At 44.3% G+C, this 24,108-nt stretch overlaps 1 pseudogene; it reads right to left on the bottom strand.

Annotated features, from left to right (window-relative positions):
- Window positions 1-6,520: 6,520 nt before the first annotated feature.
- Window positions 6,521-18,981, bottom strand: LOC111964410 (CCR4-NOT transcription complex subunit 6-like; annotated as a pseudogene).
- Window positions 18,982-24,108: the final 5,127 nt, after the last annotated feature.

The raw sequence follows: 24,108 nt of genomic DNA, 5'->3' as shown, positions 1-24,108 counted from the left end.
GAGTTCAAGACAACTGGGAACTCTGAAAACARCCGTGCTCCGACTGGGAAAACACATTTTGAACGGTCATCCAACTCGGAATTCCAAGTCGGAAACTCGGGCCTCTTTCTAGGGCTCCGGCCTGAAGATCACTGACGTCATGATTCAACCTTGTTTTCTCRAGTTCCCAGTTGTCTTGAAAGCACCATAAATCCAGAGAATGACAAAGTTTCATGACAAAATTTGCCCACAAGAAGGACCGCCGCACCACCTTCCTGTTCAAGTGAGCACAGCACAACAGTGAGTCYAAAAATGTATTGTATGCTGCTGCATAAATTATATAATATGCCAGGAAGACACAGTATGTATACTGTAGCTAAGAAAGAAATACTAAGTGTATGTTGTGTAGTAATCTGTTAGTCGCCCATGTGCATCACCCTAATAATTTGGTACTGAAAAACAAAGTTCTGCTGCTAGGACAGCTTTATGTAGGCTCTAACAGTTTGTGGGCACCGTTTGTCACCGTTATAGTGCAATTAATGTACTGTTAAGTTTTGTTTTGTGTTGTGCAGAGGCTTTGCTGGCATGCATAAAAAAAAGAAAATGGTTGAGTTTGCCCCACCAAGATTGACATGCTAAAATCGCCACTGTAACCCTCGCAGATGACATCCTAAGCCACGTCATCAGAGCATGTGCATACCAGTTGGCTGGAGTGTTTAAATACATAYTAAATCTCTACCTATCCCAGTCTGTTGTACCCACTTGCTTCAAGATGTCCACCATTGTTCCTGTACCCAAGAAAGTGGAGGTAACTGAACTAAATGACTATCGCCCATAGCACCCACTTCTGTCATCATGAAGTGCTTTGAGAGGCTAGTAAAGGACCATATCACCTCCATCTTACCCGATACACACTACAATTCACATATCGCCCCAACAGATCCACTGACGACGTAATCGCACTGCACACTGCCCTATCCCACCTAGACAAGAGAAATACCTATGTAAGAATGTTGTTCATCGACTACAGCTCARCATTCAACACCATAGTGCCCTCCAAGCTCACCACTAAGCTCAGGGCCCTAGGTCTGAACCCCTCCCTGTGCATCTTGGTCCTAGACTTCCTGATGGGCCGACCGCAAGTGAAGGCAGGCAACAACACCTCCACCACCCTGATCCTAGACACGGGCTGCCACAGGGGTGTGTGCTTAGTCCTCTCCTGTACTCCCTACTCACCCATTACTGCGTGGCCATACGTCTCCAATGCAATCACTTTATATGTATATACTGTATTCTAGAAATGGCTCATCGTATATACGGATGTACACACCGTTTCTATCCATATACTGTCTTTACAGACCGTTATATTGTCATTCAAYTATTATATGTACAGTACCAGTCCAAAGTTTGGACACACCTACTCATTCAAGGGTTTTTCCTTCAAAACTATGAAATAACACATATGGAATCATGTGGTAACCAAAAAAGTGTTTTAAAATATATTTTAGATTCTTCAAAGTAGCTACCCTTTAGGGCTTTGATGACAGCTTTGCACACTCTTGGCATTCACTCAACCAGCTTCATGAGGTAGTCACCTGGAATGCATCTAAATCTACAGGTGTGCCTTGTTTAAAAGTGAATTTGTGGAATTTCTTTCCTTCTTAATGCATTAGAGCCAATCAGTTGTGTTGTGACCAGGTAGGGGTTGTAAACAGAAGATGGTCTTTTACAAAATAGGGCTAAGTCCATATTATGGAAAGAAAAGCTCAACTAAGCAAGGAGAAATGACAGTYCATCATTATTAAGACATGACGGTCAGTCAATACAGAACTTTTCAAGAATTTTGAAAGTTTCTTTAAGTGCAGTCATAAAAACCATCAAGCTCTATGATGAAAATGGCTCTCAATGAGGACCGCCACAGGAAAGGAAGTCCCAGAGTTATCTYTGCTGCAGAGGATAAGTTTATTAGAGTTAACTGCACCTCAGATTGCAGCCCAAATAAATGCTTCAGTGAGTTCAGATGAGACTGTGTGAATCAGGCCTTCATGGTCAAATTGCTACTAAAGGACACCAATAATAAGAAGAGATTTGCTTGGGCCAAGAAACACAAGCAATGTACATTAGACCGATGGAAATCTGTCCTTTGGTCTGATGAGTCCAAATTTGAGACTTTTGGTTGCAACCACCTTTGTGAGACCCAGAGTAGGTGAACRGATGTTCTCCGCATGTGTGGTTCCCACTGTGAAGCATGGAGGTGGTGGTGTGATGGTGCTTTGCTGGTGACACTGTCAGTGATTTATTTAGAATTCAAGGCACACTTAACCAGCATGGCTCCCACAGCATTCTGCAGCGATACACCATCCCATCTGGTTTGTGCTTAGTGGGACTATCATCTGTATTTCAACAGGACAATGACCCAAAACACCTCCAGGATGTGTAAGGGATATTTGACCAAGAAGGAGAGTGATGGAGTGCTGCATCAGATAACCTGGCCTCCACAATCACCCAACCTCAACCTAATTGAGATGGTTTGGGATGAGTTGGACCGCAGAGTGAAGGAAAAGCAACCAACAAGTGCTCAGCATATGTGGAAACTCCAAGACTGTTGGAAAAGCATTGCTCATGAAGCTGGTTGAGAGAATGGCAAGAGTGTGAAAAAGCTGTCAAGGCAAAGGGTGGCTACTTTGAAGAAACTCAAATATAAAATATATTTTGATTTGTTTTAACACTAATTTGGTTACTACATGATTCCATATGTGTTATTTCATAGTTTTGATGTCTTCACTATTTTTCTACAATGTAGAAAATAGTAAAATAAAGAAAAACCCTTGAGTGAATAGGTGTGTCCAAACTTTTGACTGGTACTGTGTATGTACAGTATATAATAAAAGTGAGTACACCCCTCACATTTTTGTAAATATCTGAGTATATCTTTTCATGTGACAACACTGAAGAAATGACACTTTGCTACAATGTAAAGTAGTGAGTGTACAGCTTGTATAAGTGTAAATTTGCTGTCCCCTCAAAATAACTCAACACACAGCCATTAATGTCTAAACCGCTGGCAACAAAAGTGAGTACACCCCTAAGTGAAAATGTCCAAATTGGGCCCAAATTAGCCATTTTCCCCTYCCTGGTGTCATGTGACTCRTTAGCGTTACAAGGTCTCAGGTGTGAATGGGGAGCAGGTGTGTTAAATTTGGTGTCATCGCTCTCACACACCCTCATACTGACTGGTTACTGGAAGTTCAACATGGCACCTCATGGCAAAGAACTCTGAGGATCTGAAAAAAAGAATTGTTGCTCTACATAAAGATGGGCTGGGCTATAAGAAGATTGCCAAGACCCTGAAACTGAGCTGCAGCACGGTGGCCAAGACCATACAGCGGTTTAACTGGACAGGTTCCACTCAGAACAGGCCTCGCCATGGTCGACCAAAGAAGTTGAGTGCACGTGCTCAGCGTCATATCCAGAGGTTGTCTTTGGGAAATAGACGTATGAGTGCTGCCAGCATTGCTGCAGAGGTTGAAGGGGTGGGGGGTCAGCCTGTCAGTGCTCAGACCATACGCCGTACACTGCATCAAATTGGTCTGCATGGCTGTCGTCCCAGAAGGAAGCCTCTTCTAAAGATGATGCACAAGAAAGGCCGCAAACAGTTTGCTGAAGACAAGCAGACTAAGGACATGGATTACTGGAACCATGTCCTGTGGTCTGATGAGACCAAGATAAACTTATTTGGTTCAGATGGTGTCAAGCGTGTGTGGCGGCAACCATGTGAGGAGTACAAAGAGAAGTGTGTCTTGCCTACAGTCAAGCATGGTGGTGGGAGTGTCATGGTCTGGGGCTGCATGAGTGCTGCCGGCACTGGGGAGCTACAGTTCACTGAGGGAACCATGAATGCCAACATGTACTGTGACATACTGAAGCAGAGCATGATCCTCTCCCTTCGGAGAGAGACTGGGCCGCAGGGCAGTATTCCAACATGATAACGACCCCAAACACACCTCCAAGACGACAACTGCCTTGCTAAAGAAGCTGAGGGTAAAGGTGATGGACTGGCCAAGCATGTCTCCGGACCTAAACCCTATTGAGCATCTGTGGGGCATCCTCAAACGGAAGGTGGAGAAGTGCAAGGTCTCTAACATCCACCAKCTCCGTGATGTCGTCATGGAGGAGTGGAAGAGGACTCCAGTGGCAACCTGTGAAACTCTGGTGAACTCCATGCCCAAGAGGGTTAAGGCAGTGCTGGAAAATGAKGGTGGCCACACAAAATATTGATACTTTGGGCCCAATTTGGACATTTTCACTTAGGGGTGTACTCACTTTTGTTGCCAGCGGTTTAGACATTAATGGCTGTGTTGAGTTATTTTGAGGGGACAGCAAATTTACACTGTTATACAAGCTGTACACTCACTACTTTACATTGTAGCAGTGTCATTTCTTCAGTGTTGTCACATGAAAAGATATACTCAAATATTTACAAAAATGTGAGGGGTGTACTCACTTTTGTGATATACTGTATATATATATTTCGGCCTCTGACATTGCTCATTCTGATATTTCTTAATTTAATTTTTTCTGGATTATGTGTGTTTTGTTTTTTATTGCTAGATATTACTGCACTGTTATCACTGCACTGTTATTGCTGCACCTGCAAATCTGTGTACSCAACCAATAAACTTTGATTTGTCTGCATTGGCATTCTTGACCCAAACCAACTGTGGACCGTAATCTCCCAATAATCTGAAGCCATGTAATTTGAGGAAAAGCTGAACAGTGACATTACTAACATAGGGAGAGTGCTTTCTGGGAAAAAGATAAATGTGCAATCCACTAACTTTGGCTCATGGTATTGGTGTTTCAAGGTGAATGAACCTCAGTACAGGCCAGAGAGGCAGATAGGTGTCAGTACTCCCACAGACAGCTCTCATAGAGCACTGTGCAACAATAACCTTTGTATAAAACCATGCCACTATTGGCCTTGAGATGCAAACTTGATTTTCTACTTTATAGATTTACAAAAGTTTTTTTCTAAATGTTTTCTAATAAAACCATTTTATCTCCTGGGAATGTTAGAAAAAAATTAAACTTTAGCCAAGCACTCCTTCACCAGCCATGTACAGCACCACCAGAGGCAATCTGTGTTTCTGTGGGCCAACGGCATGCTCCAGTGAGAACATTCCTTGGTTTGCTGAGCGGAATCTGTCCTTATCAAGACTAATGGCAGCGTTGATTAACTACACAGAGCTGGAATCAAACTGTTGCTCTGTGCAGAAGGGCTTAATGCTAGCAGCTCTAAACTCGCTCGCTGAGCCTCTCCTCATWCCAATCTGGCAAGTAGATCAAAGTGGCAGTTCCCCAGCTCGAGTACTGACAATACTAACTGTTCTGGTGACAGAATGACATGCCAGAGACAAGGCAAGAGAGAGTGTTGAGCACGTGCCAATTGTGAGGACCTGCTAATGGATTGATTTCACGCAGTTTACAGCAAAGCCATTAGTAACATCTGCTGTGAATGTTCCCCTGCGTATAGGAAATAACCCTGGGCTGGGTCTAGAGCTGATATCAAGTTCCTACTCGCATGCCCCTCCCAAGAAATGTAGTTGTCTCTTTACATTTCTTGGCCCCTCCTCCCAGCTTGCCTCCTAACCCACAGCAACAGATGCTGCTCAGACAGAAGACAATGCCGATGCAGCAGCTACAATCAGTAGTCTCTCTCGCCAGACTCAGGGAGATACAGCGGCCATCTGTGAGAAGAAACAACAGTCGATACAGAGATTCATCTGGGATCCAGTTGAGTATCACATCCACAAGACAGAACCTCGATCTATATATTCAACCGTGTCCAGATAAAACAGTCTTTCATCTCTTCCCTAACATGCTGAGTTATTGGAAATCAAACCATTCATAAACCACCTGAAATCAGATTGGACTTTCTAACCGATGGTACATAGACACCATCTGCTGGCTGACTGTCACGATTTTCTGATTGGAGAAATCCCCTCTGTGGGATCCAATAGGAGAAACAATTCACTGCTTATTTATCCAGACTGTTGCACTGCATGTTCCTGAAGGGAATRTTGTTAAATATCAGTTGAGATGTACCTTGAAATAGTCTCCCAATGTCACGCCTGTCCCCATAGGGATCTGCAACTAGAACAAGACATAACTCACATTACCAGAGTCACAGATTCACTCCGGTGTACAACACACAAGTGTTGTAGTCAAGTCACTGAACTCAAGTCCCTAGCATTCAAGTCGTTCAAGTCCAAGTGTTGAGTCACGAGTCCCTTGGTAGCGCTAAAAGCTGCAGTCCAACGATCTCTGAAGCTACAGTATATTTCGATATGTATACAGCTAAGCAACGTTAGACTGCTAATACAGCAGCTATCCAAACATCTGCTGTTGTAGCTAGTATGTTGAATTATGCAAGGGAGGGAGATTCTGACAAATACCGGTCAAGTCATGAGTCATGAAAATCGTGACTTGAGTCTGAATCCTGGACTCAAGTACTACAACACACAAATACAATACACATGGATTTAAAACAGATATAGCATTTATTTTCAACCAGAAGTAGGAAAAATACAGAGGTTTAAAGGAAGCAAACTGACCCAGTTATAAACAACTAGTGGAGCGAACCAAGAAAAATGGAGGATGACATGGTAAACAATTTCACTTGACATATGTATTTAATTGTTTAATTAAAAACAGCTGCCATTATGTTGTGTGTGTGTATATATATATATTATTATTGTTTAAACATTGTGCAAGTTTGTTGCTGGTATTCCATAAAAATGGTCAACAAGAGTTGGTCCAGTGCATTACCTCTATACAGTTCTTYCCTTTCAGCTGGCCACAAGCCTAACCACTGCATTTCTACCTCTACTTTCAGAAAGAAAGGGAAATGGATTGGGAAATAGCATGGAAAAGACGACAAAACGGAAAAGACAGGGATATTGTAATTTCTGCCAAATACTTCTGCAAAAGCATTACAAACTGGAAACTCGTGCAAAAAGTTGAGTTTAAAGCATTATTATTGGCAAGCTCTGGTCAACTATTCATAAGGACGGATGAGGCGCGCCGCAAATCTGTCAGTCGCATCAAATTCATATTCTGCCAATGACGGTGATGGCCATACACGCACCGGTTATCAAACGTAAGAGAAATGGCTAGAGATGAAGTCAAGACACCTAAAGTAGTGCCAGGGAATAGCTCAACGTTGTCAACTAGGCTGTGCTAACAGTAGCACCCGTCAAACATCTCCAGTCCCCCTAGAGCAGTGCTCTCCAATTCTGTTCCTGGAGAGCTACCGTCCTGTAGGTTTTCTAGCACGCCTGACTAATAATTAGATGGTCGATAAGCTGAATCAGGTTAGTTACAMCTGGGGTTGGAGTGAAAATCTACAGAAYGGTAGCTCTCCAGGAACAGGGTCGGAGAGCCCTGCTCTAGGGTCTGCCAGGGAAACAGTGTGAGGGACAAATAGTCTGATAAATGTTGGCTAAAAATCAGTKGAACCTCAAAATGCTGCACATCTACAAGCAAATAGCCTTTTACGCCAGCCTGCTCTTCAGCTACTAGCAGACATCCCCTACCCAGTACCAGCACCCGATAAGATTTTACAAAGCTAAAAGTTGATCTCATTTCGTGACAATGACAAATCTTTATTTATCTGTGATTATTTTCTCTAGATATTTGCCAATTGTTTTTTTTCTTTAAAAATACTGTTTAAATCATCCATACAAATCTAGAATTCGGTGTGCCAACATTTTTACAAAACGACATTTGGTTTAAGAATGAKCAAAGAAAGAAACCAATCATACTACTACGTCTATGTAACACACACACTTACTTCATGTCAAAGAAAGGAAACGTGATGCATCATGACAATTTCACACAAAAAAAAAATCTTAGTTACAATCAGCAATCCAATATAATTAAACAGATACATTGCTTTTGTTGAAAACAACCAGATTTTTTAATTGTAAAAGAAAAGAAAAAGGGACAACAGAAAAGGACCAAGACCGTACTCTCTCCATCAGTTCTCCTGCTTGGTAAAATTCATTAAAAAAATATGCTTTTGCAAAAAGGCAAAAGCGTCAATTAAAAAAGCCATACGAGTAGCTACGCTAGTGTTCTAGAATAAAGTTCTCATCAATCCTTCAAATAAAATAAACTTCAGGAGAGCAGAACAAAAACAAGAAAAATGGCCTTGTGAGAAAATATCCATAATTTAAACAGATCATATGTTATACAGTTGAAGTTTACATACACCTTAGCCAAATACATTTAAACTCAGTTTCACAATTCCTGAGTTAATGACTCCAACCTAGGTGTATGTAAACTCCCGACTTCGACTGTATATCCACTGTGATTTGGAAAAGAGCTGGACCACGCCACCATTCTGGACCACATCACCGTTCTGGACCACATCACCGTTCTGGACCACATCACCGTTCTGGACCACATCACCGTTCTGGACCACATCACCGTTCTGGACCACATCACCGTTCTGGACCACATCACCGTTCTGGACCACATCACCGTTCTGGACCACAACGGACTCAGAATAACACATTCTGCCCCCATTTTTACCTCTGTATTTTTTGTACTGTATGTAAGTGGACTTCATAAATGCCCTTGAAGTAAAATGCGTCAACACTGTAGGTCTAGCAGTAGACAAAAAAAAACATAACATGAAACAAAACTTAAAAAGAGAATGGCCTGAGTTGAGGAGTCAGATAGAACCATTTTACACAAGACTGAGGCTTCTTCATGATCGGCTTCCTCCGAAAACAATGAAGACATGATAAAAACAGACCTAAATACGTTAGAGACAAATTTCAACAGCGGAAACCTGAAAAAAAAACTATTGTACAAGCTGGACTTTTATATTTCTTTAACTTTAAAATGGAGACAAATGTTGCCTTAAAATTTACAATACAATCATTCTTGCAAAAACTGACCATACTTACAGGTACAAAATAACGCAGCATATKATGACTTCTGCAGTTCATATACAATCAAGTTGAGTCCAAGTTTCTGTATCAAACAAATAGCTATTAGTAATGGAAAGGAATAACTCTGTTTAGAGCATGGATGTCTTTAAAATTGACATTTGTTACCTGCCTCTAAGACAGTGCTACAGCTCTGTCTGTTGGAGCATGTTTCTAGGGGGCTGTCCACCCAGCATTAAACCATAACGCAACTTGGCACCTGACCAATTCCATATGGCTACACAGCTATGAGGTCAGAGATGGGCTCTCTGGCCTAAGACAACATGTTGGGAAGCTGTCAAGTCAGACTGACCATTTTCCCTTTTCTAAATCCCTAAGCCCCGTCACTTATAGACATTTTACAGCAGTATTTCAAAGAGGTTTGGAAATGCTGTTGTGCCTTAGCTGCACAGAGCAATTGCGCCACTCAGTATAAAATGGAGCCGCTGAGTTAGAGGACAGGCTTTTAGCACCTGGAGAGGTGGTCTCCGCATCAGCAGGTGGAAAAATAACGTTTGGCCTGCTCTCTCCAGCACCTCCAAACCTGMTACACTATTCAACACACCTTTATGGCAAGATACAGCAATGCAAGGGAATGGATTTGGAGTTGCAGAGGCTGAGACAGACTCTGGTTAAAAACAGGTATATCGGCCTCGTGGGTTTATCTAGTTGATCGGTGGCAACTTGAGATGTACCTGTTTGCTCGGGCTGGAGTGTGGCGACACGACTCCTTCCCTATCAAAATATCTCACTTTTAGATTTTACCATTTGCCACACAATACAATTCAACAACTTATCTGTAGGTGATGTAAAAACTATATGCAAAGTGTGATATGGTGCGGAAAAAAATACAACATCAAATTGTGCCCAGGAAAGGAGGTAAAGACTTATCGTTGAGCTTGCCGTGAGCTTTTGCTTCAGTTAAAATCCTTGGGGGGGGGGGAATGATTGCCGTACCCCCCGCCCCCTCTGATTGTACATCGATTTATCCAGAATATTCTTAATCGACTTTGCAGGAAAAATAGAACAAGATTAGAGCATCAGCTCCCTCGTGGCTCTGAAAACTACCTGCGCCCTGGCAGGTGGATTCCGTTGACTGACGACGGGTTGGGAAAGAGCAGCTCCAGTTGTGCAAACAGGGAGAAGTGATCGGAGGGGATGTGGGGGTGGGGACAGCCGCTGATATTGTTCTCATGGAGCCAGTGAGGATCCAGAGGACCCAAAACCCCCAACACATTGAGCGTAGGCTGAGAGTAGAAGATGTAGTCAATGATGCCCTACACAGAGAGGAAAAGCATGTTAGATGGCAATACATTCACATCACCCGGGCTGGAGAAGATTTATCAGTGTGACCCAAGCCTTCATAATAGCCCAGGCTTTTAGAACATTCCAGACAGCTTGACGCTAAATTTACACCAACGCAAAAAGAACGTGCTACACAGAAGAGGGAAGCTGTGACCGTGACAGTGACAGTCTCACCTTGAAGTCGAAAGTATAGTTGGTGTAAGGCATCAGGCCGTTTTTATAGGYACTCTTCAGCTTGAAGTCGTGGGTGATCCTGCCTTTGGACGCGCYGTTCTTTCCGTTGCAGTTGAAGTTCGTCAAGCTGTCGATGTTACGCAGCTCCTGAAAGTCTTTGTGGGTGCTGTCCACACCACCCGAGCTCAGGAACTCCACCACACCTGCAAGCCCGCAAACACACATACCACCAGGCATCACAAATGTCACTAYAGTAGAGCACGCTCACTATTCAACTGAGCCAGTCCAGTCATCCACTCACCAGAGTCAGGCAGTGAGTTGAGGTCAGCACACAGGACGAGTGGGACGGCGTTGGTCTCCCCGGAGATGGAGGAGAGCTTGAGGCTGCGTGTGGCCTTGTCTACGATGTTCTTCACCTCAGACAGGAACATGACGGTCTGGACCACCTTGACGTCCGAGTACGCCGGGTCCCAGTGCATGTGGGCGTTGGCCACCAGGAGGAGCTGTTTCTCCATGCCGTGCAGAGACTTCCCCRCTGGACAAACACACAGCATAACAGCAGCGTTTCTACATGGGAAACATTTAAGCCCTATGGAATTCCCGCTTCTTTCATGTGTGGTGAGACCTACCACACTGCTCCATYATCTCCTTGCGCAYCTCTAGAAGCGCAGCCACACCAATGTTGTCCTTAGTCATGACTCTGTTGAGCATGGCCTCAGAGCCCTCAGAGTTGGCCATAGCCAGCTGGTTGAATTCCACCGTGTGTTTCTGTACCAGGCTGAATCTATACAGTAGACAGGACAGTCAGAACAGACCGGGTGAGGAGAGCAGAGGCAGAACAGACCAGTGAGAGGAGGAGAGGAGAGCAGACCAGAGAGAGGAGGGCAGAAGGAGAGGCAGCAGAGAGAGGAGGAGAGAGGAGAGGAGACCAGAGAGAAGGAGGAGAGGAGAGGCAGACAGAGAGAGGAGGAGAGGAGAGGCAGACCAGGAGAGGAGGAGAGGAGAGGCAGGCCAGTGAGAGGAGGAGAGGAGAGGCAGACCAGAGAGAGGAGGAGAGGAGAGGCAGACCAGAGAGGAGGAGAGGAGAGGCAGACCAGTGAGAGGAGGAGAGGAAGAGGCAGACCAGAGAGAGGAGGAGAGGAGAGGCAGACCAGAGAGGAGAGGAGAGGAGAGAGGAACAGACCAGTGAGAGGAGGAGAGGAGAGGCAGACCAGTGGAGAGAGAGGAGAGAGGAGGAGAGAAGAGGAGGAGAGGAGAGGAAGAGGCAGACCATGAGAGGAGGAGAGGAGGAAAGGGAGGAGGAGAGAGAGACAGACCGAGGGAGGAGAGGAGAGGCAGACAGGAGAGGAGAGGCAGACCAGAGAGAGGAGGAGAGGAAGAAGGAGACCAGTGAGAGGAGGAGAGGAGAGGCAGGACCAGAGAGAGGAGGAGAGGAGGCAGACAGTGAGAGGAGGAGAGGAGAGGCAGACCAGTGAGAGGAGGAGAGGAGAGGCAGACGCAGAGAGAGGAGGAGAGGAGAGGCAGACCAGTGAGAGGAGGAGAGGAGAGGCAGACCAGGAGAGGAGGAGAGGAGAGGACAGACGAGAGAGGAGAGGAGAGGCAGACCAGGAGAGGAGAGAGGAGGAGGCAGACAGTGAAGGAGGAGAGGAGAGGCAGACCAGTGAGAGGAGGAGAGGAGAGGCAGACCAGAGAGAGGAGGGAGGAGAGGCAGACCAGAGAGAGGAGGAAGAGGAGAGGCAGACCGAGAGAGGAGGAGAGGAGAGGCAGACGCAGAGAGAGGAGGAGAGGAAGGCAGACCAGTGAGAGGAGGGAGAGGCAGACCAGAGAGGAGGAGAGGAGAGGCAGACCAGTGAGAGGAGGGAGGAGAGGCAGACCATGAGAGGGGAGGGAGAGGCGACCAGTGAGAGGAGGAGAGGAGAGGCAGACCAGAGAGAGGAGGAGAGGAGGCAGACCAGGAAGAGGAGAGAGGAGAGGCAGACCAGAGAGAGAGGAGAGAGGAGAGCAGACAGAGAGAGGAGGAGAGGAGAGGCAGAACAGAGGAGAGGAGAGAGGAGAGGCAGACCAGAGAGAGGAGGAGAGGAGAGGCAGACCAGAGAGAGGAGGAGAGGAGAGGCAGACCAGAGAGAGAGGAGGAAGGAGAGGCAGACGCAGGAGAGAGGAGAGGAGAGGCAGACAGTGAGAGAGGAGAAGGAGAGGCAGACCAGTGAGAGGAGGAGAGGAGAGGCAGACCAGTGAGAGGGGAGAGGAAGGCAGACAGAGAAGAGGAGGAGAGGCAGACCAGTGAGAGGAGGAGAAGGCAGACCAGAGAGAGGAGGAGAGGAGAGGGCAGACCAGAGAGAGGAGGAGAGGAGAGGCAGAACAGTGAGAGGAGGAGAGGAGAGCAGACCAGTGAGAGGAGGAGAGGAGAGAGCAGACCAGTGAAGGAGGAGAGGAGAGGCAGACCAAGTGGAGAGGAGGAGAGGAGAGGCAGACCAGAGAGAGGAGGAGAGGAGAGGCAGACCAGGAGGAGGAGAGGAAGAACAGACCAGTGAGAGGAGGAGAGGAAGAGGCAGACCAGTGAGAGGAGAGAGAGGCAAACCAGGAGAGGAGGAGAGGAGAGGCAGACCAGAGAGAGAGAGAGGAGAGGCAGACAGGAGAGGAGGAGAGAGAGGCAAGACCGGAGAGGAGGAGAGGAGAGGCAGACCAGTGAGAGGAGAGAGGAGGCAGACAGAGAGAGGAGGAGAGGAGAGGCAGACCAGAGAGAGGAGAGAGAGAGGGCAGACACAGGAGAGGAGGAGAGGAGAGCAGACCAGAGAGAGGAGGAGAGGAGAGGCAGACGAGTGAAGGAGGAGGAGAGAGGCAGAAAGAGAGAGGGAGGAGGAGAGGCAGACAACCGAGTGAGAGGAGGAGGAGAGGCAGACCAGAGAGAGGAGGAGAGGAGCAGACCAGAGAGAGAGGAAGAGGAGGCAGACAGTGAGAGGAGGAGAGGAGAGGCAGACCAGAGAGAGGAGGAAGGAGAGGCAGACCAGTGAAGAGGGAGGCGAACAGGAGGAGGAGAGAGAGGAGAAGCAGACCAGTGAGAGGAGGAGAGGAGAGGAGCAGACCAGTGAGAGGAGGAGAGGAAGAGGCAGACAGACCAGAGAGAGGAGGAGAGGAGAGGCAGACCAGAGCAGAGAGAGGAGGAGAGGAGAGGCAGACCAGATAGAGGAGGAGAGGAGAGGCAGACCAGAGAGAGGAGGAAGGAGAGGCAGACCAGGAGAGGAGGAGAGGAGAGGCAGACCAGTGAGAGGAGGAGAGGGAGGCAGACCAGTGAAGGAGGAGAGGAGAGGCAGACCAGAGAGAGGAGGAGAGGAAGAGGCAAGACGCAGGGAGAGGAGGAGAGGAGAGGCAGACCAGAGAGAGGAGGAGAGGAGAGGCAGACCAGTGAGAGGAGGAGAGGAGAGGCAGACCAGTGAGAGGAGGAGGAGGGAGAGGCAAGACCAGTGGAGGAGGAGAGGAAGGCAGACCAGAGAGAGGAGGAGATGGAGAAGGCAGAACGAAAGGTAAGTGCAATGTGCTGCCTCTGGGACAGCTTAAAAAGGCTATTCTGCAATGGCTGAACTTGGAATCATTACACCTCTGAAACACACGATATACACACACACACACAGGGTAAATGTCATACATATAGTACACACACACACTAAGGATGCACAATTCAGTAAATTTTCCTGCCGACTAACTGACCTTCAACCAGTTAAGGTTACATTTTTATCAAACAGTAAAATGACATGACCAACAGAAAATACTTTCAGAGATCTGTATATAATGAAGAGATGTTTATTAATAAATGGTAGTCGTCCCAAGRCTGGAAGGCAGGCGACAGAAACACATTGGGCTTGTTTTAATTTTTAATTAAGAGCTTAAAAATGGAATCTTGCAACAATAGCAAGCCTATTGTCTTACAGTCAAAAAGCTATAGCCTATTATTGAACATGCAACTGCTGTAATGAAGCAACTAAGTCATTTTCAAACATTTACCAAAATGAAATTAGCTGGAAAACACAGTTCTAAACAGCAGACCAAAATGTGACAGAGATGAAACTCTCCACTAGAAACTTAGAGGGGGAATCTACAACAACTAGGATAATGTTGCTAATATGACCAGGATCGTGCCTTCGGCTCCAGGACAACAAAAGACAGTTGATATGGAAACCAATAGAACAGGAGAGAAATGCTGGTTAATGGCATCAAGAAGTCTTTATAAAATAATTGCCTCCACGTTTCTATGGAAAGATTTTAAGACATGCCTCATTATTTGAAGTAAAGTAAAACGTTCAGCTTTCAGACAATTACTGCCTCAAGCTCACATTGCAAAGTGGTGGGTGACGCGCTGATAGCCTCCCTACCGTTGACTATAGCCTACGCACTCGAATGGCAAGAGGGAGGTGCGCTTGATTGACAAATATAAAAAAAAAAAAAAGCTCCTTTTAAAATTGTGGCTATCAAAATGTATTTTATTTACACGCGATTGCATTTAGAATTGTTATTTGTTGCGCAATGACTGGGCTTATAAAAGCATGTTTCACTCCAGTGAAGAGCTGATAGGACATCCCTCTCCTCAAACTAGTCTCTGTATGCTGTGAGTGTGATAAGATACATGATGACTAACAAAAATACACAAGTGACAATTTAATTCCACAGAATTATGCAAATTAAACTATGGCCCGATAAGCATGACCGGTGAAATGTATTTTTGGCGRCTAACCGATTAACCGTTAACATCCTGAATACATACGTGAGCTCACAATCTAATTAGGACTGACAGGTGGCAGTGTGGTGTCAACTCACTTTTCGGTTCTGTAAAATATGGCGCAGCCGTCCACATGCTTGCGGTCGCACTCTGCCATGGTCCTGGCACGGGACTTAGGGCTAAAGAAGCCCTCGTAACCTTGCTCCTTCAGCTCTGGCAGGAAATAGCTGTAGTACTGAACTGTTTCCACTTCCTGTTAAGGAAAAACCAGGACAATTCCAGTTAGTGTACATTTTGAAGGTGCATTATTCAAAGTATAGGACCTGTAAACTATGGAAATCGAACCCCCGTTCTCTTCCGACAGATGTCATTCTAACATGACACAGTTGTCCTGCCATCTGATGAAAGACAATGATCTATGCCCTAAATGCTAGACCGATTGTACCACGCACGTGTCATCATTTATTGCAGCGGTCAGTATTAAATCCCAGTGTGTCCGTCTGCCCACCTGTAGGCTGATGATGTCAGCACTGCAGTTCAGGATCTCCTGCATGATTGACTTCTTCCTGTAGTCCCAGTTGAGGGCCCAAGAGGGGCAGTAGCCGTACAGCTGGCGCGTGGCGTACTTATCACACAGCACGTTGTAGCACATCACTGAGAACAGGGCTAGCAAAGGACATARGGACGTAAACAGGAGATTATTCAAGTCTAATTAGGGCTCTGAATATGATCAACACACACAACAATGTGTGTGTTGATATGTGGCTTTCAATATGCATTGCAAGTGATTTGTAAGGGTGGATGAGTTTGTTACCTGCTGTTCTTGCCCGGTCCGGCTCGGCCTGAACAATCCATGATCTGGGCGGAGGCTGCTCTGAGCTGACTGGGACAGATAGGGGGAACATGAGTCATCCTTACACTGCTCCTTAAGGAGGAGTGACCACTTGAATAGGATCCTCAAGATCAACTGACGGAGCCGAGTCATTCCACTCACCCAATGTCAAAGAAAAGCACAACTTATTTAATACCTGCTAACTAACACACTCACAATTCAACACAACACAGGAGCAACAACATCATTTTCTTGTATTTGGACTCACCTTGTTTAGTCCCTGACAGTTTGCCCAGAAGGTAGTTGAGCAGTTTCCTTGTGCCATCATGCTCCTGGTAGAGGTTCAATATTTCTTGTGCAAGGGGGTTACCTGAGGAGGAAACAGAAAGAAAATGAACACACTACACAGAAGATATTACACAGGTTCCAGGATGAAAACAATGCCACATCTCTCATTCTGTGACCTCTACTCTGGAAATCACTTGGCTGAGCAACCAAATAGGCATACACAGATTATTATTAGAGCTAAAAGTACACAAGGGAATCCTTAGAGAAAAACCATGCAAGATTACAAATCACTATGAACTTAGATAACCCAAACATCCAAAACTTAAATGATTATGAAGCGAAGCTTACCTTTTAATCCCAGTGTTTGTAACTGAAATAGATTTCCAAGCTCAAAAGGTAGAACCCTCAACTGGTTGTTGTTTAAAATAAGTTCCCTGTAGAAGAGGTAAGAGACACGTTTTAGGATGCTAGGGACAGAATAAGATTCAGAAAGTAATCAAAGAAGTGAAGGCTTTTGTCAAGTCACCAGAGCTGTAGAAATCCCTCTGAAGTAAAACATAACGATCATCTGTCAATCAATAAGTATCTGTTCAGGTCATTTCCATGTCTGCTCAGCCAGTTACTGAGCAATGTTTAATTGAGGGTCAGGTGCAGAAGAGGGAATACACAGGAGCGATACAAACAAAAATATAAATTTCCTTGAAACAGAGGAACTAGCCATTACAAATTTCAATCATAATGAGGAATAAGGATATGCAATACCACACACGGGAGCCTGAAATGTCTCTTCATCCATCTCCTTTATAGAACGTGCTCTCAGTCTAAATTCCCTAGAGACTCTGAAATGGCAATGTTGACTGAATGAACAAACACAGTTAACATTTCCAATTATAATGGAAACAGCTCAAAAACAACAGGGGTTGAAGCATGATAATTGTAGAAAGGGGTTAAATGAAACAGAAACGAGGATAATTCCAATGCTATTTTGTAAAAGAGGAACAGCAAACTCTTCTCTTTAACAGGCCATATCAATAGCTGTTAGCGCATATAATTTCTCATGTGGAAGACAATAACAGTAATATGGATTTTAGTTCTCCAAACTAGCATCACTTAGTGCAGTTTGAATTGTCGCCACCGTAGACTGACAGACTATGTCGCCACCGTAGACACTATGTCGCCACCGTAGACACTATGTCGCCACCGTAGACACTATGTCGCCACCGTAGACACTATGTCGCCACCGAGACACTATTGTCGCCACCGTAACACTATGTCGCCACCGTGCTACGAGACACTATGTCGCCACCGTAGACACTATGTCGCCACCGTAGAACTATGTCGCCACCGACAGACACTATGTCGCCACCGTAGACTGACAGACACTATGTCGCCACCGTAGACTGACAGACACTATGTCGCCACCGTAGACTGACAGACACTATGTCGCCACCGTAGACTGACAGACAACTATGTGCACCGTAGACTGACAGACACTATGTCGCCACCGTAGACTGACAGACACTATGTCGCCACCGTAGACTGACAGACACTATGTCGCCACCGTAGACTGACAGACACCATGTCGCCACCGTAGACTGACAGACACCATGTCGCCACCGTAGACTGACAGACCTGAGAGACACTATGTCGCCAAGCTCGGCAGGCAGGCTCCTGATCTTGTTGGATGAGAGGTCCAGGTACACCAGGTTTTGAAGTTTGGCAATATCGGGCGGGATACGACAGAGGGAGTTATCGCCGATATGAAGAGCAGTGAGGTGAGTCAACGTCCATAACGAGGTGCTCAGACTCCTCACTTTACCTGCCCAGGCGAGGGGGGGAATGAGGGGACAAGAGAGTCAGTGAAAACAGGAGCACAGAAATACAGTAATTTAAATAAAAATAAAGAACACACCTACTAGGCCACGGGAGGTTGCTGAGGGGAGAACGGCACATAATGAACAGAGCAAAGGGAATGGCATCAAACACCTGGAAACCATGTGTTTGATACGACTCCAGTCATTACCCTGAGCACATTCGCCCCAATTAAGCTGCCACCAACCTCCTGTGCATAGGCTTACGTGTGGAAGCCTTCAAATCAAATTGTGCATTTTACATTTTAAGTCATTTAGCAGACGCTCTTATCCAGAGCGACTTACAAATTGGAAAGTTCATACATATTCATCCTGGTCCCCCCGTGGGGAATGAACCCACAACCCTGGCGTTGCAAGCGCCATGCTCTACCAACTGAGCCACACGGGACCGTGTTTTGTCACATGCACCGAATACAACAGGTGTAGACTTTACTGTGAAATGCTTACTTACAAGCCCTTAACCAACAATGCAGTTAAGAAAATAGTTAAGTAAACATTTACAAAAAAAATAAAAATAAATAGTAACACAATAAACAATAATGAGGCTATATACAGGGGGTACAGGTTAGTCGAGGTCATTTCTACATGTAGTTAGGGGTGAAGTGACTAATACATACTAACGCCGTCACCACAATGAGCTTTTCGACATGCGCTAAGCCAAACAGTTTCATCTGTATTTGATGCTATAGCATGTGATGCCGCCCCAACCGGTCCTCACCACTGATTTCGAGCTCAGCCCAGTATGACTTCTTCCCGTTGGCTGCCTCATCAGTGGACATTATCGTGTACATCCGCCTCGGGCGGATCATATTTTTCCTTGGGCATCCCTGTAATACTAAAAAAACACAAAAATACATTGCATGATCCATTTGAAACCATTCCCTCAAAGAGCTATCCTGGAGATTTTGACTCATAGACAAATAGCCTAACACATGAATTCCTAGGACACCTAATATTTACAAACCTGTGAAAAAAAAAAAAAAAAACATGACTAAGATAATGCAACTTCAATACAAGTCTGTTTAGCCTAAAGTTATTTGAAGAAAGGAAAAACCTGCACTCACTGAAATATTCTTTAAGTTTGTTGTTTTTAACATGGATAACATGCCTCTCTGTAGCAGCAATTTATCTCTAGCCTAAAGTAATTACTTATTCCACGAGGCCATCTCCAAACATGCAAAGCAGTAGACAACAGGGTTTTTTTCTGAAACTAAATGTACACCTCTAGTAAAACCGTAGACCGTAGACAGCTGCTTCAACCTGCCATTCATTCAGCGCCACAGATTCAGACCCTGTGCCAAATGGTCGTCAGTAGTTACCACAGCCACAAAGTCATGAACTATTACTACAATTTCTCTTAAAATCTGATTAAATCTTACCCTAACCTTAACCACACTGCTAACACTAACCTTAAATTAAGATCAAAAAGCAAATTTAGTTTTTATATATTTTTTACGATATAGCCAATTTTGACTTTATGGCTGTGGTAACTAGTGGAAACAGTGCCATGAAAAAAACAAGAGGCTATTGAATGAGCACTCTTAAAGAGAGCCATAGAAAAACACGTATACACAAATTATTTTGCTTCAATTCTAAAAATCAAGTAACATCTTAACAAAATCAGAAAAACACAGGGTCATGAACAGATTGACACTGTAGGGGACATGTGTCAAGATTGTACAAACAGCAAGATCCACGTGTTGAGTTTAGGAGCTCCCACAAAGGCAAAGACTTGATAAAATAGCTAGCCTAGCTATCTTAAATGACAAAAACAAGACCTTCCTGTAAATCAAATGTTAATTTCAAGCCAGTTTTGGGAGGGGGTTGTGCTGTGCTGCCAATAAGCATAAACACACATACCTTGTTAACGTAAATTATTTCTGATACATAAAATAACTTTCCATCACGTTGACAGTGTGGCTAACACAAACCTCTGTTTTGACAAATTGAAGTCAAAGACTAGCGGATTGCATCTTGCAAGTTGTTAGCTAACTTCTATAATAGTTCATTTTTGACAGTGGTTACTGGTTTAGCTAAACTACTAAGTAAACACTTGACATCATTAGCTAACTAGCTGAACAAGTTGGTAGCTAACGTTAGCTGGTAAGCTAATGTTAAATAATGTCGTCGCATATGCTACCTAACGTTAATAACCATATGCCATTCAAACCAACATTTCATGATAACTAGCAACTATGACAGCTAAGTTAGTTAACTGATCCATCTAACTTTGTTAGTTCAACACAAATGCAGCTATCTTTGCCATTCGGCTTGATTCGCATACTGGGTACAGTGTATATAAAGTGGCTTAATTACATTGAGCCGTATGAGCTTCAGAGGTAGTTAGTTTAGTTAGCTAGCCTTTCGAGTACATTTACAGAACTAGAAAGATATCAGCTATCAAATACTTCAGCCTCCCTCGACTTCTAGATTGACTTCAGAGTCTAGTTAGTTAGCTAACGTTAGTTAACAAAACAGAAACCAATAGTTAAAGTAGCAACGAGGAAATGTGGCTATCCCTCATGGATTAGTACGTTTTGCTATATACCTGGCTAACTATCTTATTTAGTTTGACAACTAACGTTAGGGTTCTAGTTAGCTACCCATTTTTATTGTTCCCTAACTGGGTTAGCATTCGTGTTGGTTAGCTGACTGGTATTAGCTATCTAGCTAATACGTCTCGTAAAAGTAACGTTTTCGTACACAAACAAATGCGTATCTATGACTGAGAATATTATGTTTTAGCTACCTGTATGTGCATACCAATCATCGATGGCGAGTACGTTACGTTTCCTTTGTTTCTAATTCACTTTGGGTCAGCTGTTACTCACTGAAGGAAAACAAGAATCATGGCGTCTGTCAGAATTTTGGTCTGTGATAACGCTTGTCGTAATTGGCCATTGCTGATACGATCAAGGCCATTGGGCCATTTACTCACACAACGCCTCCAAACTGTGTCTGCTGGTACAAAACAATATGTAGTTCGCATCAAACCAAGTACCCCTGACTGTAGTGTGCAGTTCGGGGCTGGGCTCCTTTGACCCCGCCCACCGTTTTTTTTGTTGTTGGTCCATCTGAGGTTTGACACACGGAATACCAACACACACGTTTGTGTGTTCATTTTTGAAGATCGTAAGAAATATTATATAAAGCGGTACTTGCGCTTGTGCTTCTAGTTCCAACAGTGCAGTAATATCTAACACATAATCGAACAATTCCCAACAACTACCTAATACACTCAAATCTAACAAGTAATCTAACAATTCCCCAACAACTACCTAATGCACACAAATCTAAAGGGGGAATGAGAATATGTGCATATAAGTATATGGATGAGGGATGGCCGAGCGGCATAGGCAAGGTCCAGTAGATGGTATGAAATACAGTATATTACATGTGATATGAATAATGGATGATAGCGGTGTGAACAGGCAGTGGCTAGGGTGGTTGTTGACCTTGATGATCTTTTTGGCCTTCCTGTGACATCGTGTGCTGTAGGTGTCATGGAGAGCAAATATTTTGCCCCTGGTGATGTGTTGTGCAAACCGCACCACCCTCTGGAGAGCCTTGCTGTTGAGGGCGGTGCAGTTGCCGTACCAGGCTGTGATACAGTCCGACAGGATGCTCTCGATTGTGCATTTGTAAAACTTTGTCAGGGTTTTGGGTGACAAACCAAATTTCTTCAGCCTCCTGAGGTTGAAGAGGCGCTATTGCGCCTTCTTCACCACACTGTCTGCGTGGGTGGACCATTTCAGTTTGTCTGTGATATAGACATACTGACAAGCTGAATGTGCTTTGTACACTTCTTAAGGGTAAGGGGCACTGTTCGGAAGTTCGGATGACTGACGTGCCCAAAGTAAACTGCATTTTACTCAGGCCCAAAAGCTAGGATATGCATATAATTGGTAGCATTGGATAGAAAACACTCTGAAGTTTCTAGAACTGTTAAAATAATGTCTGTGAGTATGACAGAACTGATATGGCAGGCAAAAACCAGAGGAAAATCCATCCAGAATTATTTTTTGAGGTCACAGGCCATTTCAATGCTAGCCTATGGGATATACAAATCAATAGGACCCAGATTGTAGTTCCTATGGCGTCCACTAGATGTCAACCGTCTTTAGGCAGGGTTTCAGGCTTGTTTCTTGAAAAATGAACAAGTAGTTGTAGTTTTTCCAAGGTGTCCCTCATTAGAAAAGTAGTCTTGTTGTCTTCGTTATTTATCTTCCCTATTGAACATACTATTCTCCGTCTTAAATATGATCATTTATTTAGATATTAGAGTACCTGAGGATTAATTAGAAACATCGTTGACATGTTTGAACGAACTTTAACGGTACTTTTTGGATTTGTTTGTATGCATGTTGAACAAGTGGATTACTGAGATCAATGGGGCCAACTAAACAGACTTTTTGGGATATAAAGAAGGACTTTATCGAACAAAACAACCATTCATTATGTAGCTGGGACCCTTGGGATTGCAAACAGAGGAAGATCTTCAAAGGTAAGTGATTTATTTTATCGCTATTTGTTATTTTGTGACGCCTGTGCTGGTTGAAAAAGTATTTTGATGTGGGGCGCTGTCCTCAGATAATTGCATGGTATGCTTTCGACGTAAAGCCTTTTTGAAATCTGACAACGTGGTTGGATTAACGAGAAGTTAAGCTTTTAAATTATGTAAGACACTTGTATTTTCATGAATGTTTAATATTACGATTTTTGTATTTTGAATTTCGCGCTCTGCAATTTCACTGGATGTTGTCGTAGGTGTCCCGCTAGCGGTTCATGTGCCCTAAGATTAAGTTATACCAGCTCCAGTAAAGAGATCAGAGACTCGGGTGACTTCTACATCATCTTTACTAAACAACATAAACACAATTAACAATTGAAACAGTTCACACAGCAGACAAAAACAAGGTTTGACCACTCCTCAAAAATGGCTTCAAACCTGCTCTTCAAAAGAGGCAAAAATAGTCATTTTCTTGTTGTCAACTGCCTCCACATAGAACATCTCATCTCTCTGTAATTGGAACATGAATGGTTCCTTGAGGTGAATATTTTCCTCTTCATCCAGGCCATCATACAACCGTAGTTCTTTAAGGGTTGTAATGCGGTCTTCCCCGTCCATCCCAATTACACTAGGGAGGGAAAGGTGCCTTTAAATGTTTGGCGTTCGCACCACCTTGCTGCCTCTAGGGTGTCCCTTAGAAGAACATCTGCTTCTTGAAGAAAAAGGAAGAATAAATATTAAGAATTGTGTCTTATTGGGTGATCAAGACAAATTACACCCCACTATCACAAGTGTAATACACCCCACTACCACCATGCAAACAAAAGCCACTATTACTAAAAGGGTTTTCAGTGATATCTATAACTACTCAACAAGTCATCACAACTATTATATCTTGCCATGCATCAAGCCTTCAGCATTACACACAGTAGACTACATACCCAGTTCACAGCTCCCAGTTCGCCGTGCATTTTGTTTCAGTATCGTCTAGAAAGAAAACAGATTGTGGTCATTAAGTAATGTAAGCGAACCTCTAGGAATGTGTATACAATAATGCACCTTACTTTAGCTAATAGCCTATACAGTACCTGATCCTGCAGAGCTGGATCCTGATGCTGTCTCTTATACACATCTAGATGTGTATAAGAGACAGATACCACTCATCATATGAGAGGGGGGGGTAAGTTTAAACATTGGTTTAAGACTATACCACTCATCATATGAGAGAGGGGGGGTTTAAGTCTTTAAACATTGGTTTAAGACTATACCACTCATCATATCACTGTAGCCAGACTGACCTGAATATATGTTCATATTTAAGGTATGTCGTTCACTCACGAAGGTCTGAAGGAGAGAGGTTGAAAGATTGAAAAAGGCGGCGAAAACAAAACACACTACAGGTAGGAGGTGTCATATGATGAGTGGTATAGTCTTAAACCAAT

Source organism: Salvelinus sp. IW2-2015, linkage group LG5 (genome assembly GCF_002910315.2).
Source record: "Salvelinus sp. IW2-2015 linkage group LG5, ASM291031v2, whole genome shotgun sequence".
Lineage (NCBI taxonomy): Eukaryota > Metazoa > Chordata > Actinopteri > Salmoniformes > Salmonidae > Salvelinus > Salvelinus sp. IW2-2015.
This window is presented reverse-complemented; position numbering and strand designations above follow the sequence as displayed.